Source organism: Canis aureus, chromosome 16, assembly GCF_053574225.1.
Source record: "Canis aureus isolate CA01 chromosome 16, VMU_Caureus_v.1.0, whole genome shotgun sequence".
In the NCBI taxonomy this organism is placed as follows: Eukaryota; Metazoa; Chordata; class Mammalia; order Carnivora; family Canidae; genus Canis; species Canis aureus.
This window is the reverse complement of record NC_135626.1, coordinates 62,244,706-62,262,000: the sequence shown is the minus strand read 5'-3', so window position 1 is coordinate 62,262,000 and position 17,295 is coordinate 62,244,706. Positions and strand designations below refer to the sequence as shown.

General features: G+C 50.4%; 1 protein-coding gene and 2 long non-coding RNA genes across 6 annotated transcripts in view; 2 read left to right on the top strand and 1 right to left on the bottom strand.

Moving 5' to 3' along the window:
- The window catches only part of RPTOR (regulatory associated protein of MTOR complex 1), a 333,774-nt gene that overhangs the window by 141,323 nt on the left and 175,156 nt on the right, over window positions 1-17,295 (bottom strand). The window lies entirely within an intron of this gene.
- LOC144287151 (uncharacterized) lies at window positions 444-2,917 on the top strand. Its single transcript, XR_013355040.1, has 2 exons — window positions 444-509; window positions 2,210-2,917. It is a non-coding gene; the product is annotated as an uncharacterized LOC144287151 (long non-coding RNA).
- LOC144287155 (uncharacterized) lies at window positions 11,328-15,181 on the top strand. Its single transcript, XR_013355044.1, has 3 exons — window positions 11,328-11,676; window positions 12,149-12,283; window positions 13,970-15,181. It is a non-coding gene; the product is annotated as an uncharacterized LOC144287155 (long non-coding RNA).

Genomic DNA, 17,295 nt, shown 5'->3' with positions numbered 1-17,295 from the left:
AGATGCATTTGTGTGTGAATTATATACTGTATTCTTACAGTAAACTAGAAAAAAGAGAGCATTAATAAAGTCATCAGCAAAAGTATAGGACTCACTGTCCTGTATTTACTGAAAAAACTGCATCTAAGTGGACTCCGTGCAGCTCAATCCCACATTGCTCAAAGGTCAACTGTATATTTTAAATTTTACTTTTTTCCTTGCCCTACAAAATTTAAAATCGGTGTTTAATTGTCCCAGCTGATCATTTTCCTAGTACTTTTGTGATTTTTTTTCATATTTGAGTCTTCATTATATTTGGAATTTATTGTATGTGAAGAGGGAGGGATTTAAAAACTTCAAGTGGTGAGCTGTGTGCCTCAAATACCAGATAGTGAATGATTCATTCTTTTTCTGAATCCTACATTCTGATACACACAGATCCTGGTTCTGGAACAGGATCTCTGTTCTGTTCCATTGACCTGAAGTTCCACTCTTATTTCAATTGGATCTTCAAAATGCACTAGTAACTGGTAGGTTTTTCTTTCATAAATCTGTTTTCATTTTTAAATTTTCATGGCTATTCTCAAACATTTGTTCCAGCTGACCTTTAAAATCAATTTGTCTATATTGTGTTGAATTTATGGTTTAATTTAGGGAGAATTTATATCCTTAATTTACTGGGTCTTACCATGTACTCATGCGACCAAGTCCTCCTTTTATTCAATTTCCTTTCATTTCAATCAGTAAACTTTTATCGGATTTCTATACATGCACGCGGTGAGTTCTGAGCCAGTTCATGTTTGTCACTGTCTGTTATTGTCACTGTTATAAATCAGATTCCTTTCCTTCCCAGTATTTCCTTGCTGGCTATTTTTAATATATAGGAGGGAGAATATGCTTTAAACAATTATTGTGGAAAAAAAAAAAAAAAAAACAATTATTGTGGGATCCCTGGGTGGCGCAGTGGTTTGGCGCCTGCCTTTGGCCCAGGGCACGATCCTGGATATCCGGGATCGAATCCCACGTCGGGCTCCCGGTGCATGGAGCCTGTTTCTCCCTCTGCCTCTCTCTCTATCATAAAAAAAAAAAAAAAAAAAAAAAAAATTATTGTGAAAAATACCCTATGAGAAAAACATAAAGCTGTGGATAGGAATTGAAGCAATAATAAAGTCAGTACGACGAGCACCCAGGGGAAGAAACGGTACACCCCCAGGTCTCCCGGCCTCGTGGACCCAGGCGCCTGCCATCAGGAGGCAGCCCTCGCCGCGGTACAGATAGCTTTCCGTGTTTTAACTTTTTTTTTTCTTTGCAAAGCTGAAGTTCAGATCACACACCAATAATGCCAATTTGACTTCTCCTTGGAAGACGTACACCTTTCACGTTGATTTCTCATTTAATTATGATATGGACTCGCATTTCCAGAATAGTGTGTTGAGTGAACTAGAGTCCATACACGCCCTTCTCCCGGTGCTAATCACGCTGTCGGAGACACAGAGGGATGAGGGCAGCTGGTGTGGAAGAGAAATCTCACACAAGGCAAGCAGCCTTCTATTTTTGTTACAAGTTTTTATTAAAATTCATTTTTAATTTTATCAAATAACCTTTCTCCTTTCACTCATTAATATGATGAATTATATTAATAGGCAGCCTAATGGAAAGTCACCAAAGCAGCCCTGGAATGAAGTTCACTCTTCTCTTCCTGCACCGCAGGATCCTAGCTGCTAATGGCTTATTTCTAATGCAATGGTAGTGGCTGTGTGCACCTGTGCCTGCACACCTATGCGTGTAAGTGTAGGCATGCACACATGTGTGCCTGTGTATACATACGTATGTGCATGTTGCTGTGTGACCGTGTGCCCATGCGTGTGCACATGCCCCATGTGTCACGGTTGGTGCCCAGCTGCAGTAGCCTCTGGATCAGAACCCAAAAACGTGCCCGTGGTGAGGTGTGTTATGTGCTCACACACTAATGTGTTATCGCCTGCTGCCTTCCATATTCCAAGAGCAATTACCTGTATGTTGAATTCTCATTCTTCTATTTGTCATGCTTCTCATTTTTTATTGTTTTCCATTTCCTGTAACACCTACTCACTGGTGCCCGATTTTAAGGTCACTAAAATATTAGAATTAAATTTTATTTCTGAAATCTTTTCCTTCCCTTTGCTAGTTGTCTTTTCATGTTGATGCATTATTTTGTCATCTTAATATTTATCTTTTCTTTTCCCCACAGAGACGATTTTTATATAATTTCATGGAAGGCACAAAGCACATGCTGCCTCCTCTGCCCAGAGACACAACAGCCTCTGGTGATTCACAGGCCCTTTCTGGCCACAGCCAAGGCCATGGGGACGAGGGTACACGGGGAAGGGGGCCAGAGACCGAGCGCCATAGAAACTGCTGAAGCACAAGATGTGAGAGTTTCCACGCTCAGGAAGATCCAGGGCTTCCTGGAGCCTGGCGTGCCCCCTGGAGGACTTGCTCTCAGCGTGCCCATGCGCCTGCCCCTGGTCACAGCTGGGACACAGAGAAAGGACCTGAGGAGCTCAGGCCCACGGCAGGTGGTTATTCAAGTCTCATGTGCATTCTGTGTTCTGAGCAGAGGTTGAGCTCGGTGGGAGAGATGGGCTGGGCACTGCCCTCACGGGTGGCACACGGTGCCTCCTGGAGCCCCCGACCAAGATGCCAGGGAGCTCCCACACCTGGATCCCGAGGCCTCCCCCACATGAGGCACCCTGCCAGAGATGGTGGGTTTGGACTATCCCCCTTTTAAAAGGAACTTGGGGGTACAGCTCAAAGGAACCATAAACACACTTAAAACAAGCAAATTCTTCAGCATTTCATCCAATTCAGTAGATTTCAAAAAACAAACCTCACATGAAATCAGTGCATCAATCACCTGGTATTTGTAACTAAATTAAAAGTCTGCCATTTGGTATCACTGGGTCCTAATTTACTCACTTTAAATAGCTGCTCTTCTAAAGATACAGAGCAGCTTACTCTCCTGAGGAGCGTCCGGGCTGGGAACGAGGACAAGACACAGGTGCAGCTCAGGAGCTGCTATTTCGGGGCTGCCCTGCTTCTGAAGCAAGCCCGCTGAAGGCAAAGCTGATTATTCCATCGGTCAGAGGAACACAACACCCCTTTCTCTGAGCATTCTGCTGCGTGAGGCAGGGAGCTGACCCGACGGTCTCCTGGCCACAGGCCCAGGGCCAGACACCCAGGGCCCCAGAAGCACCTGCCGGGTATAGGAGCCTGGCACGCCATCGGACGCAGCTTTCAAGGGAGCAGTGCGGACTTCACAGGGGTTATTTTTAGTTTGGAAGAGATTAAAATGTCAAGACAAGTGTGGTTAAAAGGAAAATGTCATTTAAAAAAATGCATAAATATTTAAGGTGAACATCATGTCAGTAGTTTACTAAAAATAAGCCATAAAAACAAAACAATGAAGCAAATAACAATTATAAAATTGGGGTGATAAGCACACGGGGATTTATTAGTTTCTCAACTGCTCTTCAGAATGGCTGGAAATTATCTTGTGATGAAGAGTCAACAGGGAAAGAGAGGGAGAGTCCCTACACACTTTCCTACACTGATGAGGAAAACATTAAGGCAAAGATCTAATTGTTCTAAACCTGAGCGGCTTGTTTCCATTTCGGAAGAATGTGGAACTCTGAGGGAGGACCCCTCTTCCCCCTGGCTCACCCCTGTGCTCATGAGCAGCTGCCTCTGGTGGGGAAGCCACTGTACTAGGCTGCAAAAGCAGGAAACCCACCCGGAGGAAGCCCTGCTGAGTCAGGAAGGGGCCACCTCGGAGGACAGGCACCCAGGGCTCCGACCCACTCACCCGGGGCCCCCACGAGAGCCGAGAGTCCCGCAGCACAGCTCTGATTTAGCAGGCTTCTTCCAGTGCCGTGGAAAACCGGCCAGCGATGCAGAGGGAAGGTAAAGGACGCCAGTTGCGGCTGTGATCCCGTGAGGCCTGGCACTAGAGCATCATGAGAAGACGGCGCTCCATGGCCAAGAGGGAAGGTTTTTCACGAAATTCACCTGTTTGTGTTCACACACAGCACCTGGGGCTTAACCATCTTTGTCTAGGATAAAGGGTGGCCTGTGGCAGACACAAAGTTAAATGTAGGGAAACATCAAGGGATTCTTTTTCATTAAAGAACCAGACACTTAAATTACAATTGTCTACCATGTTTATTCTTATCCTGTTTCTTTCCGGCCCCTCCATGTGCTCTCTCTGTATTAAGAAGCTACCCCTTGACCCTAGTCTGTCCTTTGCATCCAGAAGTTCACTCTAGGGCCTGTCGGGGCCTGTGTTCACAGCATGGAGGAGACACAGGCCACACAGTCTCCGTGAGTCAGGTCGGGAGGGTGCGCAGCACCAGGCTCCTTCCCACTGGCCACCCACTGGCAGCTTCACAAGCGCTGACTTTACTTAAACTCACAAGCCACTGATATGCAGAGACAAGCAGAGCTCGCCAGCTACACGGGTGGCTTGTCATGGGTCACTTTAGAGTCAGCCAGTCCCTACTATGGGCACGGAAACCGATGTCACTGCAAGACGCTGCTGAAACCGCTGCACGCCTGGCGGCCCCGCGCCAGGTCTGAGTCTACTCCTGAACACACGTGACAGAAGAAATGGGCTGGAAGGAGTCTCAGAGATTCCTGGAGACCAGGATGGACGTACCAGCCCTAGGTTCCTCCTGTAAGTGTGTCACAGAGGCCTGCCCCAAGTCACACACACCTGAACTTCCTTCGTCCTGAAACCAAAACACCTGTCTGCATGACCACAGCTGGGTGTCGGGTCAGACGTCCAGTCCCCTGGGCTGTCCAGCCCGGCAGCAGGGAGCTGCTTCTCCAGGCTTCTGCTGCAGGCGAGGCTGCTCTGTGTCTCGTAGGGAATGCTGAACTTCCCAGGTGCTGCCGAGCTCCCAACTGGGGCCACGTGGAGCAGAATCTATTCCTAAAATACCCACAGGTACGAGCCTCTTTTGAGTAAGCCCCTGTATTTGAAATCTGCCAAGTTCTAACTCTTAACAAAATCTGAATTGTTTCCAGTGGCACCAGGTTAGCTCGTGGGGAGGGGTGCACAGTGTGGGGACGAAGGAAAGTGGTTGTGTGTGCACGGTGGGAGCTGCGAGCTGACCAGCAGGGACACAACAGGACAGACTGTACCCCTCCAGCCACCACACAGCACATACCACTCCATGGCCGCCCTGCCCAGGATTACAGCACCACTTCCTATGCGACTCCTGCGGCCACTTACATGCTTGCCATCATCATCCCATTTCTTGGGGGAGAAGGCCGAGGTTCAGAAGGTCCTGAAAACACCCAGCCAGCTAGTCGGCGGACCTGAGTGCCCTCCAACGGACCCACATGCCACGCATGCCCATGTGGGCCAAGGCGACTGAACCCAGACTCAGAAGTCGAACTCGCTGATTCTTCTTGGGTATCAGGAGAGAACATGTCCATCAGGGAAAATAGGACAAAGGACAGAAGCAGAGGACCCCTGGCTGTGCAAGGGAGGCCCAAGGGCCGGGCTGGACACTGATGGGATGGCCCATGGGACCCCAGGCAGCAGAATCAGGAAAGAAATGAAAAGCATGCCCATCCCATTCGTCTTTGCCAAATGCCTCGCAGGACACCACATCCCGAGTCCCGTCCTAGCCTGGATCGCGGCTGACACGCCAGTTGGCCAACAGCTGTGCACCCGGCTGCAGCCCGCCGTCGACTCGGGTGCCTTCCCCTAGAGGGAAATCGCAGTGGTTTTCAGGCGCATCCCCCACCCGCACCGACACTGAAGCTCTCCCTCCGTGCCTCCCTCCACTCGGGCCTCCGGTTACGCTCGAGGAAAGCAGATCGCCCAGAATATGTTTCTAAACATTAATAGCACCAACATGATTTTAATTTCTTGTGAGAGAAACATTTGTCAATTAAGTGGACTGATAAGTACCAGATATTTCAGCTGCTTTATGAACCGTGAGTCTGTGCCTATTAACTTAATAGAAGCAGATGGACATGGTGGTAACAGTGCTGGGGATGTGCGGGGAATCGAGCCAGGGGCACGCGGAGCTTACTCGAGACAGGGAGTTCTCTAGAGCAGACGAGCTGTAGAGATGTCAGGCCGAGCCAAGGAAATGAAGTCCAGGTGCCCACCGGCTCCTCCGTGCTTGACCCTTGAGCCACCAGGAGATGCTCCAGGGGGGCGGGGGCGAGGAAGAGCACTGCTGAGACTGAGCTCGCTCCTGGCATGCCGGCAGCCAACAAGTGAGATGGTGCTGGTCTTCCAATAACCTTCTCTGCACAGACTGTGTCCCGTAACACGCTTGATACATCACCTGTCCTCGAGCTCCGTAACCAGCTGAGGGCACTCACTTGGTCGCACTTCCTGATTTTACTGGCTGTGCTCCCGGTGTGTGCATTAGGTAGTGTCAGGTCAGCGGCTTTGGGACCTCACCCTTCAAACCTGCCCAAAGGCTTCCAGAAGCAGACGGACCCCACCATCAGGAAGGAGCAGCCTCTGGGGCCCACAGGATTTCAAACGTCTGTGTTCACACAGGAAAATCTTGATTGCATCAGAATGGCACCACCCCCTTCCCACCCACGTACACGGAGGCACCGAGGAAGCATGAATGAACACCGATGCTGCCCCAACAAGGCCCAGTTGACCCTGAGTCTCCGCTCGGGGCTGCCAGACGCCAAGTGTGGGTCTGCTCACGAGACACAAGGGTGCCTGTTTCCCTGGTTGCAAGAACAAGACACCAGACAAGCTGAGGACAATGATGGCTTGTGACCTAGTGTCACTAACTTGTGCATGATTTTGGTATTTTTATAGGCAGAAGTCTATACTCATAAGTGGAAAGCCAGCTCACTGCAGCACACACTCGCAAACCAGGCTTCAAGCTCTCTGCTTGGTCCTGCGTGATCGCTCGGGCTATGGTCCAGGCAGGGGCTGGCTGTGGCCATGGGGATGGGATGTGCATCACCACATAAACCCATGGCCCTGCTTCTCCGGAGACCACACTGGGGCCACGTGTAAGGCCTGGTTTTGTCTGGGGGTACAAGCTGTGGACAGCGGCCAGCCCAAGGAACAGTGCACTGTGGTCTGCTTCTTCCTGGAGGTGACAGAGAGAAGCATGTCCACTGCCCTCGCGAGCCGCCTCCTTGCCTCGAGTCCTAGTCCCGAGTGGACATTCTTCTCATGGTTTGCAGTACGTGGAGGAATGTGATGAAAAAACCAGCACAGGGACATTAAAATGGGGGAAAGAACACATTGAAAGGTGTGATCTTTGTGATTTCTGTAACTGCTGCTTTCCACGACCCTCAGGAGGCACCAGGCGCACAAGGGTCGTGACTCTCCTGCTCCGTATGCTGGATCACAAGGTTTGGCTGGGAGAAGCCTGTTCCCATCACCTAAGGCAGGCTGATTTTCTGACACCAATTTTCACCTGCCACTAAAAACAGGATCCTAATAGCTACTCCCAATATACATCGCAGAGAAGAGGCTGGCCCTGACATCCTGGGGCACAGAAAAAGTGTCATTCTGTGTGGTTGTAAAAGTACACTGGCAGTTTGATTAATCCAGGAGAAAAAAAAATACTCGTCAGAGATGTTACATAATCATGATACTAAAAATGTAAACGTTTATGGAGGAGGTACAAACGGCATTAGTTTCCCCCCCTCCCCGGGTGATAAACTGAATAATGAATTCGTATCTTAGGTTCCTACACATTAAGCTAACCCCAGCCATAGTCTACACCAAGAAGAGAATTTACCTTTTCTTTACACAGTTCCAAAGACATTCCAGTAATATTCCTGCCACGCCTGCAGGAGGCGTTCTCAGTGTAAAAAACAGACTCAAGAGTCCAAGGTAAGCTTCTTTACGACTTTTCCATCCCATCTACAAAAATTAACCCAAAATGGATCAAAGGCCTAAATGTCAGAGCTAAGACTATTAAAAAAAAAAAATCCTCTCAAAAAGAAATGCAGGTGCATAAACCTTCATGACTTTGGAATATGACATCAAAAGTATAAGCAACAAGAGAAAAAAGCAGCTAAGTTGGAGAAGTTTCCCACATCAAAGGACACCATCAAGAAAGTGGAAAGATGACCCACAGAATGGGAGAAACATTTGCAAATATGATTTGCAAAACATATGTCTCATATGGGTCTAGGATCTAGAATATATAAAGAACCCCCGCAACTCAACAAGAAAAAAAGACCACAGTGAAAAAACACACACGAGATCTGGATAGATGGTAACAACGAGTCATCTCAAGGATGCAGGGAAACGGGAGCATTCATGTGCTGCTGGTAAGGACACGAAGCAGTACAGCCGCCGTGAAAAAGTCTGGCAGTCCGTCAAGGAGCTACCATGTGACCAGAATATCTGTGCAGAGTAAGGAACACGTTCTCTCTGAAAATAAAAAATAAGATTGCATTGAAACAGCATTTCCACGTATGTGAGATTCGGGGCGGCATAAATTAGTCCAACCTTTTGGTGAAGAAGTTTGGCAACTGACATCACAAGCTCTACGCTTTGACCTACTGACCCCATTCCCAGGAATGTATTCTAAGAAAACAGTCCAAAAGAGGCAAAAGCTCGGTGGTGCACTGTAAGGATGAACGGGGGGTGGGGGGGTGGGGGGGAAGGACACCTGCAAATACTTTAGTTTTACAGAAACAGGGAAATGCTTTAAATAATATGGTCTATAAACATGATGGAATACTACAGTTGAGAGTAAAATACTGGTTAACGATGTAAAATGATAATCTTAAATTTTAAAAACAAAATACAAAATATATCTAACTCCAGTTAAGGACAATTATGCACATGTACAGATAAGAAGTATAAAGGAATATAGGAAAATAGAAATGGTTAATTCGCTAGGTAGGTGGCACTCTGGATGATTTTTCCTCATCTCCTCCCTTTCAATGCGTGAACTCTAATGCTATCTGTGCAGGAGACCACGCGGGAACAAAGGCCCACCCTGGCGCTCTGGCATCGACATGCATTTTGGGGCCGTGCGGTTGGAAGAGTAAATATGGGGGACAGTGCTGACTCTACCTCCAAACCCTGAGACTCTACACTCGCGGGCGGGCCATGCTGAGCCTGACACTGTCAGGTTGAACGCCAACGCTGGGCCCTGCTTCTGCTGCACTTGAGCTGCTCTCCACATTTTCAAGCTCGCCCAGAAGAGGCAGAGAGGATGACAGCGCCAGGGGCCTGGACTCAGGTGAAGAGAACAGGAGAGTAATAACAGGCAGAAGGGACGAGAAACAAGAAGGAATCTGAACAAACAGTACAAGGGAAACGGCTGAAGCCAGAGGAGGACGTAGGAGGCTGGAGCATGGGCTAGTCCGTTTCTGCATCTGCAGGGGACGACCGGGACGCTCCCCCCCCCCCCCGTGCTGGACCAGAGTCTGTGGCGGGGTGGCACCGTCAGTGAGCAAGTGTGAGGACGGGCAGAGTGACCCCAGCAGAGAGGGACAGTGCACACACAACGGTTCGGTCAAGGAGAGAGGAACCTGAAAGCACAAGACCTAAGGGCTTGCCAACTCCCCATGGTTGGGATGCCCCCTCCTTGATTTCTCTGGGGCCTCTGATACCCTCTGCCATGAAACACAAGCCCCACAGCTCCAAATGGGCAGCACGCTGTTCTGTAAGGACCAGAAGGCCTGCAACGTCCCCAAAGGAAAGCTGGTTCTCAGGTGAACGCCAGAACAGTGTTAATTAAGAGGACACTTGTGTAGCAACATCAGGTCACATGTATAAGGCAGGCGGCGGGGCCACGGCTAGAACAGGGGGTTTGGGATCAGGGAACCTGTACGTCGTTTAGCTCTGCTGTAAATGAAGCTGTAGGTCTGCTCGGCCACACGCTGCGCATCTGGTTCCTTATCGGTAACACAGCCACGTTTGTGCATCATGTCGGCTCTGACTGGTCCTTGGCCTATTAGCAAACACACACGTGAAGCCATATGGGAAGCACTCATAGGTGACGAGCATTGTGCAATCAACATTATAAAGGTCACACGTAGGCAGCAGAAGCGCTGAGCCACGGTCTCACTGGTCACCCCCCGAGACGAGGGCAGGAGGACACAGACACCGCACGTGGTCTTTCAGGACCCTGGGCATCACAGACATGCGCTTGCAAACAGGGACAGACGGGACCAGCATGGTCGTCAGGGTCCCAGAGCCCCTGGTTTCTAGGATGTCCTGGTGTCCTCCAACACCAACAGGATGAAAGCCCTTCTAACACTTGAGATTTTTCCCAATTAGCGCAACATGAGCGCTCCTGTGAGCAGACAGGCAGAAAGATGCGGGCAGAGGTGCAGCTTCGGCCCTGACCCACCCTGAGAAGAGCCCGTGCACCTGCTTGGCATGGCCATGTCGCCGGCCGGTGTGGCAGGAGAGGGCACGGCTGGAGCAGCGCCGCCTTCCACCAGGACGGCCCAGTGGGGTCACACAGCATCTGAAGACAGGGCCGCTGCACAACAGCACACGTGCGTGCGGCTGTCCTCCAGGAACAACTCACTGGCAGCCCCACAGTGACCACACGTACCCGGCCGTCTGCTCAGAGCACCCCCAGGAGAGGGCGGCCGTGCCTGGGAAGTGCACCCAAGGCAGCAGCAGCCGGCCCGTAGCGAGGGTAGCGTGAGCTCCGCGGGCAGAGCAGACGCCAGGCTGGGCTTCGGTTAATGGTCCCGGAACATGCCCGTAACATCTGGGGTACGGGGCACCCTGGATGCAGGCCTTGAGCAAAGCACAGACAGGAATCAAAGTAATGGGAGGCCCTTTCCAGCAAGCTCCAAGCTCGGGGGGGTGGGGGGGACAGACACAAGAAACACCAACCCATAAAAGAGACATTTGAAATGACTGCTTCTCCCGCGTTCACAGGAAAAACCCCGGCGACAGCCAGCCCACGTATTAACCCCACGCGAGGAGACACCGCCGCGGCACCCCAGCACCCTGCCCACTTTCTCCCACGGCCCTCGCGGGGGTCGGGGGTCAGGCGGCAGAGCGCAGGCGGGGCTCCCATTCCGCAGCGGTACCCGGCGTCGTGTCGGGGCCCCGGGGGAGCGCGGCCGGGCCCCGTGGCGGGGCTGTGCTACCATAAAGGCTCCTGCAGACAGTGTCGCGTCGAGACCTGCATTGCTGAAGCCGCTGAAGGGTGATCACCGAGAGGAGGCTGGGGACAAAGCACGCCCCAGGCCCCGACGGCAGCTCCGCCACCCAGCCTGGGGAGAGGTGGGAGTCCCCGACCCCAGTTGTTCTCACACACATGTGTCCTGCGCTCACTCTGTCCCTCTACCCTCGTCTTCTGTTCCTTTTCTACTTAGTTTCTGGGGGGCAGGGGGGATCGGGGAGCACGTGGAAATGGAGGTACTAGAGACGGCTCATGAGGGCGGATCTTCTTGCTCGACACCACAGATAATATCCGAAGTCACCGGAGCCCCGTCTGGTGCTCATCCTGCAAAGGAAGGACGTAAATATGCCCGCGTGGCCAACGTCGTCCTCCAGGCTCCAGCATCCGACGGCTTGGTGCCAGCTGCCCTCGGGACTAACAGAGAGGCTGCGTTCACAAGGGACAGTGTATCGCCCTCAAGATACGGGGGTGACAAAAAAGCCTAAAACCCTCATCTGATAATTAATTTTAGCAAGAACTTAGATTTGCAGCAGAACGTCTACTGGTAAGAGTTGCGGTTTGACGTGAGGACAGGGAGAGTCAGCAGGGCAGCGTGGACTGGAAGGCACAGCCTCCGGGCCTCGGCTGCGGGGCAGTTCTGTTCATGCGATGGGGACGTGGGGCCTCCCTGGTCAGGTGGCTCCATCGGCCTCTCTGTGGCTGGGAATGGTGGACCCTGCAGCCTCGACTGCCAACTTCTCCGGAAGCTTCTAGGGGAAGCTTAGGGTTGCCACCTCATCCCTGTGCCCAGACCCTGGCCCTCACTGCTCCTCGAACTTCCTGAGCGTGCCACCCAGCCCTCGTGCTGCCTGTGAAATGCTCACCGCCCTGGGCACCCTCACGTAGCTGCCTGACGCTCCCCGCACCCCTAACCCCGCACTCTCGGTGTGGCCCTGGTGCTTCAGGAGCAGTAGGTAGGGTCTATGCTCTCGACTTCCACTCTTTTTTTAAATCATTTTATTTTATTTTTTCACAAGAGACACAGCATGAGAGAGGCAGAGACATAGGCAGAAGGAGAAGCAGGTTCCCGGTGGGGAGGCCGATGCAGGACTCGCTCCCAGGACCTGGGATCACGACCTGAGGCAAAGACAGAGGCTCCACCGCTGAGCCAGGTGGGCGCCCCTGCACTCTCCCTTCTAACATAAGGTTTCAACTCTTTCTTTTTTAAAAAAATAGTTTCTTCCTTTGAGCCGTGCCAGCCCATCCCGCGACTGTCCTCTGCTCGTTTTTTCTACCCACCTCCTGTCTTGTCTTCCAAGTCACTTCCCGTTGCCCTGACCCTAGAGTCTGCCTTTACTTGGTTCTCCACCATTCAGTAACCTGCCGTCTTCCTCCCCGAATTCAACACCACACTAAGGACCCACCCCACACAGGTAGGTCCTTCCCTGTCCACCTCCCAGGACTCCTCCAATGCCCTGAAGCCCTTGAGAGGCCAGCCACATCCCCACTGGACCCTCGCCACCTCCACGTGCTCTCCCACACCCCCACCTCCATCCCCATCTTCTGTCCCCTGGTTCCCGGGTTTTCAAACTGGTCCCCTTGGCCTGTCTCTCCCGGCCCAATTTGGTCCAGAAGTTCTTCAACCATTCTAACTCCACTCTCCCCCAAATCCACAACGTCCTTCTCGACCAATCATCACCCACAGAGCAACCCAAACAGCTGGGTTTTGTTTGTTCTTGTTTTTATTCTAAGCGTGTGTCACCACGAAGTGTGGCTTCCCAGGGCCAGTGGACCTCATGCCACCCAGCCCTGCCCCGAGGGCCCCAGGCCCACCTCAGGTAGCACCTGCTTCCCAGGCCAGCAGCAGGGCCCCACTGTGTGCTGTTACACACTCTCCTCAACGGCTTCCTCCTATCAGAGAGCTACCTCCCCGTCTACAAGTGCAACCAAACCAGCTAACAGACCTCATTCCATCTCGCATCTTCCTCTCACGGACGTCTGCCTCTCCCCCATTTCCAGTTGACTTCCAGTAAAGCAGCCTGTCTGGTCTCAAGTCAACCTGTCATGTTCTGATGATGGCCCCAACAGCCCTCCAGAAACAGCACTGGTGACCAGTGACCCCCTAATCGTCAACTGCAGTGGCCTCTCGGGCTCTCAGGCTGAGGGATCCGTCACCCCCTGTTCTCTGACAGCCCCACTCTCTGGGCTGGTGGTCTTCCGCTCCTCCCCTCTGGCTGCCTCCCTCCCTGCCCGAGGGATGTGCTCCCACCCTCTTCTCTGTTCTCCCTGCCAGTCATCCCAGTCCATCTACACTGGAATACTGAATTCCGCTGAACTGGCCCCTGCTGAAACTCCCCTCTCGTCCTGTCATACACCCCCTGCTTCTCGTGCCTAAAATAGAAAGCTTCCATGACCCACAGAAGACCCACAGGAAACCTACAGATGATCCAGCCTCCCACGTGGTCTGCTGGGTTCAGCGCCCTCTCTCTTGCTCCTCCTGACTTAGCTAAGGGTCTGCAGCCAAGGCCTCCTCCTCCTACCTCCTCCTTGGCACACAGACCTTCCAAGTCGAATGCCCCAACCTGCCCTGTCCCGCGTGTATAATGCGGCTGTTTCCTAGTTGTGTGTTTTCTAATAAGAGGAGGGCATCAGAATGACAGGGAGCGCCCTCTGAGTTACACCTGTAAGCTCTGTGCCCTCCCCTGTGGGTGGGGCTGCGGAGGGCCAGCTGGGAGCCTCCCGGGTCATGGCCACACTGGGGAGGCTGCCCTGTGCCCAAGCACCTGCGCCCATGCCCAGCAGGGCCTGGGCTACCCTGTTGCTGATGTACATGCATGTCTTCTGAATCTTGGCTCTAGAGACCAGATCCCAAACCAGTGCCGCACCTGCTGTCATCACAGAGCAGATGCTGCCTACAGAGTAAGACCCGCTCCTGAGCCTCATGTTCGTGGACCTCGCCCTCTTTCTCGGTTCAGGGTCACCATCCCTTTCCTCAGACTTCAGGGTCTCTGCCACGCTGGACTGTTCACCATCCAGTTCAGGTTTGAGCCTATGACCCGGACATCTGCTCAGAACGCTGTGTCTACCTTCTCACTGAGCGGTGGGATTTCACTCATCTCTGGAGGGTTAGAATTGACAATACCCAACACGGACGATGCTGCCTGCCTCTGAGGCAAGCAGAAGGAAGCTGGTTCAATGTCCTTTTCATTCCAAGGGCAGCACTGAGAAGGATGTGTGTCTCCCTGCAGACTGTCTTCCCAGAGGACAGGGACTCTGTCTCACGAATCTTTATAATCCAAGTACTTCTAAGCTACTTGGAACAGAATGGGCATTCCAAAGAAGCTGTTATTTCAACCGAAGAATAAGCAAACATCAGGCTGTCCCAACAACCAGCTGACGGCACCAAACACCAAGGCTTGACGCCCAGCCTCACAGCGACTTAAAGGGTCTCTGCATCTGGTTTACACGGTTCCACATCAAGTACGTAAACATCAAGGGCACAAATGACAAGGAGCAAGAAGACCAGAGAGGCTGACGTCCCGAGGCTTCTTTGACACCATTTTTAAACTGGGGACACCACGGTGCTGTCTGCATGGTTTTCACATGGTGACATGACTCTGGAATCCAAAAGAGGCTATTCAGGAAGGACCATCGATCCTATCCTAGCACGAAAACAATGAGAAAGAAACGGTTTTCAACATAAACTAATCCAATGATTGCTGTTGCGTGTCCATAATGGTCATGAACGTCCACTATAAAACACGCAGCTGTGTGCTAACGCTTTTGAGAGCAACGTGGCTGTGTATTACTGATTACACGTGGGGGCACATGCCTACTCAGACACACAAACCAGATAAGAAGTCAAAGTACCACTAAAATACCCAGAAGTTTAGTAAGATACAGATAGGCAAATAAATAGTTAACAAGTCACTGTTTTATCAAATATGATGTAATTCAGTTGCTCTGCAGGTAGGATTTCAAATAAGGATTAAAACTAATTTGGAACATGGTGATGATGGTATCCAAACACCAGAAGACAAACGGCTTTCCTCCCATTGGCCAAGGATAACCAGGAGGGCTAGGAGGGCTGGAGGGGTGGCGAGCGGGGCTGGGAGGGCCATCTATGTTATGAGGATCACTTCAGCCAAAGTTGATGTCCTGGAATTATGTCAATAACTCAGTGGCTGCGAGAACCCCACTGTGAGCTGAGCTGCACATAATCTTTATTCTCTTCTGAACAGTCCTGTTATGTTAAAAGAATATCCTGTTCATGCCTGCTACCCTGCATCTTCCATCCATACTACATTCCGGTGCATTCGAACTCTCACAAAAGACTCTTGGATTCACTAAACTGCCTGCAAGATCCCATCTGAGACAATGCATTCCCTGGTTTTCTTGTTAGATGAACACTGGAGAAGAGAGGAGAGGAGCCAGGAGTAAATTACTACAAGTTAGATAAGCTCCAACATGCACCAAAATTAAAAAGGCAATCTGCCCTTTAAAAAAACTTAAGAAAACACTTTTTTCTTAGGGAAATGAGCGATTTTCCAAAGGCCTCACATGCCTGAGATTTGGTCTAATAGGTCAGTTAGGCCGTAACTCTATAATTTCTTAGCTTATCTTAGCATTATTGATGACACTGAGCCTCGGGACAGCACTGTCATACGGTCAGCTGGTATTTAAGAGAAATAGAAGGAGACGTGATTTTAAAGTGCAGCCTTTCACAAAGGGCCGTCCAGCCAGCGTGTCACACGTGTGACTCTGAGGAGCTGCTCAGAGTCTACCATTCATCCGCCATTCATGGAATGTGTTACCGCTGGGGCACATCTCTTATTTTTCCCCCCTTCATCCCCGGCCCTTCTCAACACCCTACAGGCACACACGTGATATGTATGTCCTTCCATATTTTGATTTAAGCATATGTGTAAACTTAAGTTTATATATGTCTTTTGTGTTCAATTCACCAAAGAGCACTGTGGTTTAAATCCAAGCCTGTTTCTTATTTTTGCACTGAACACTATGCGCTTAGAGACATTTAAATCAACTTCATGAGGTGCAATTTGCATACAATAAGATGTACCTACTTTAAGATTAGAGTCTGAAGCATTAGATAGATATGTTTCTGTGTGGCCACCAGCAGGACCTCCCCCCAAGGCACTGTGCCACCCTACTTCCCACCGATCCCAGCCCTACATCTGCCCCGCAAACCCCATCTGCTTTATCTCATTGCGGTTTAGTCGGTCTTTCTGGGAACTTCATGGAACCACGAACCATGCACTCCTCTGTGTTCACCTCCTTTCAATCATTACAATGTTTCTAAGATTCATTCATGCTGTTATCAACAGCTTGCTCTTTTTCCTTGGTAAGAGGTAACATGTTGTGTGGACGGACCACAATCTGATTATCTGTTCACCCGCTGATGGTTGTTTCAGGAGTGGGACATCATCAACAAAGCTGCTAGGAACACTCATGTGCACATCCTTTTGTGGACAGAGGGTTTCTTCCCTCAGGTAAATACGCAGGTGTTGAATTGACGGGCTGTATGTTTAACATCACATCCCTGAAGCGGCTGTACTATGTTGCATCCCCACTGGCGAAGTACAAAAGCTCTGGATGGTTTTACATTTTCCACAACACACCGTGAACCTTTCACGTGTCTATCAGCCATTCATGTGTCTCCTCTGCAAAGCATCTATTCCAGTCATTGGTTATTTATTTAAAATTTGGGTTGTATTCTTGACTTTTTAAAGGTCTTTCTATATCGTCTATATGGGTCTCTGTCAGACACGTATTGTAAATCTTTCCAATTAACAATGTCAACACTGTCTATCAACAGCAGAAGCTTTCAATTTTGATGAACTTCAACTGATCAATTTTTTGAATGGTTTGTGTTGTTTGGGTCCTGACTAAAAAATTATCAACAATTTCTCCTATGTTTGCACTTTAAGTTTTATAGTTTCATCTTGTATAAGATCAGAAGTTAATTTTTCTGCATAGCATAAAATAAGAGTGAAGGTTTTTGTTTTTCCTGAATGAACAGCCAATTATTCTAGTACCGTTTGTTAAAAAGACCATCCTTTCTCCATCAGATTACCTTGGTACCTCTGTCCAAAATCAATTTGGTCATATACGTGTAGGTCTACACCTGTACTCTGTATTCTGTTCCACAGATTTTTATGGCCAT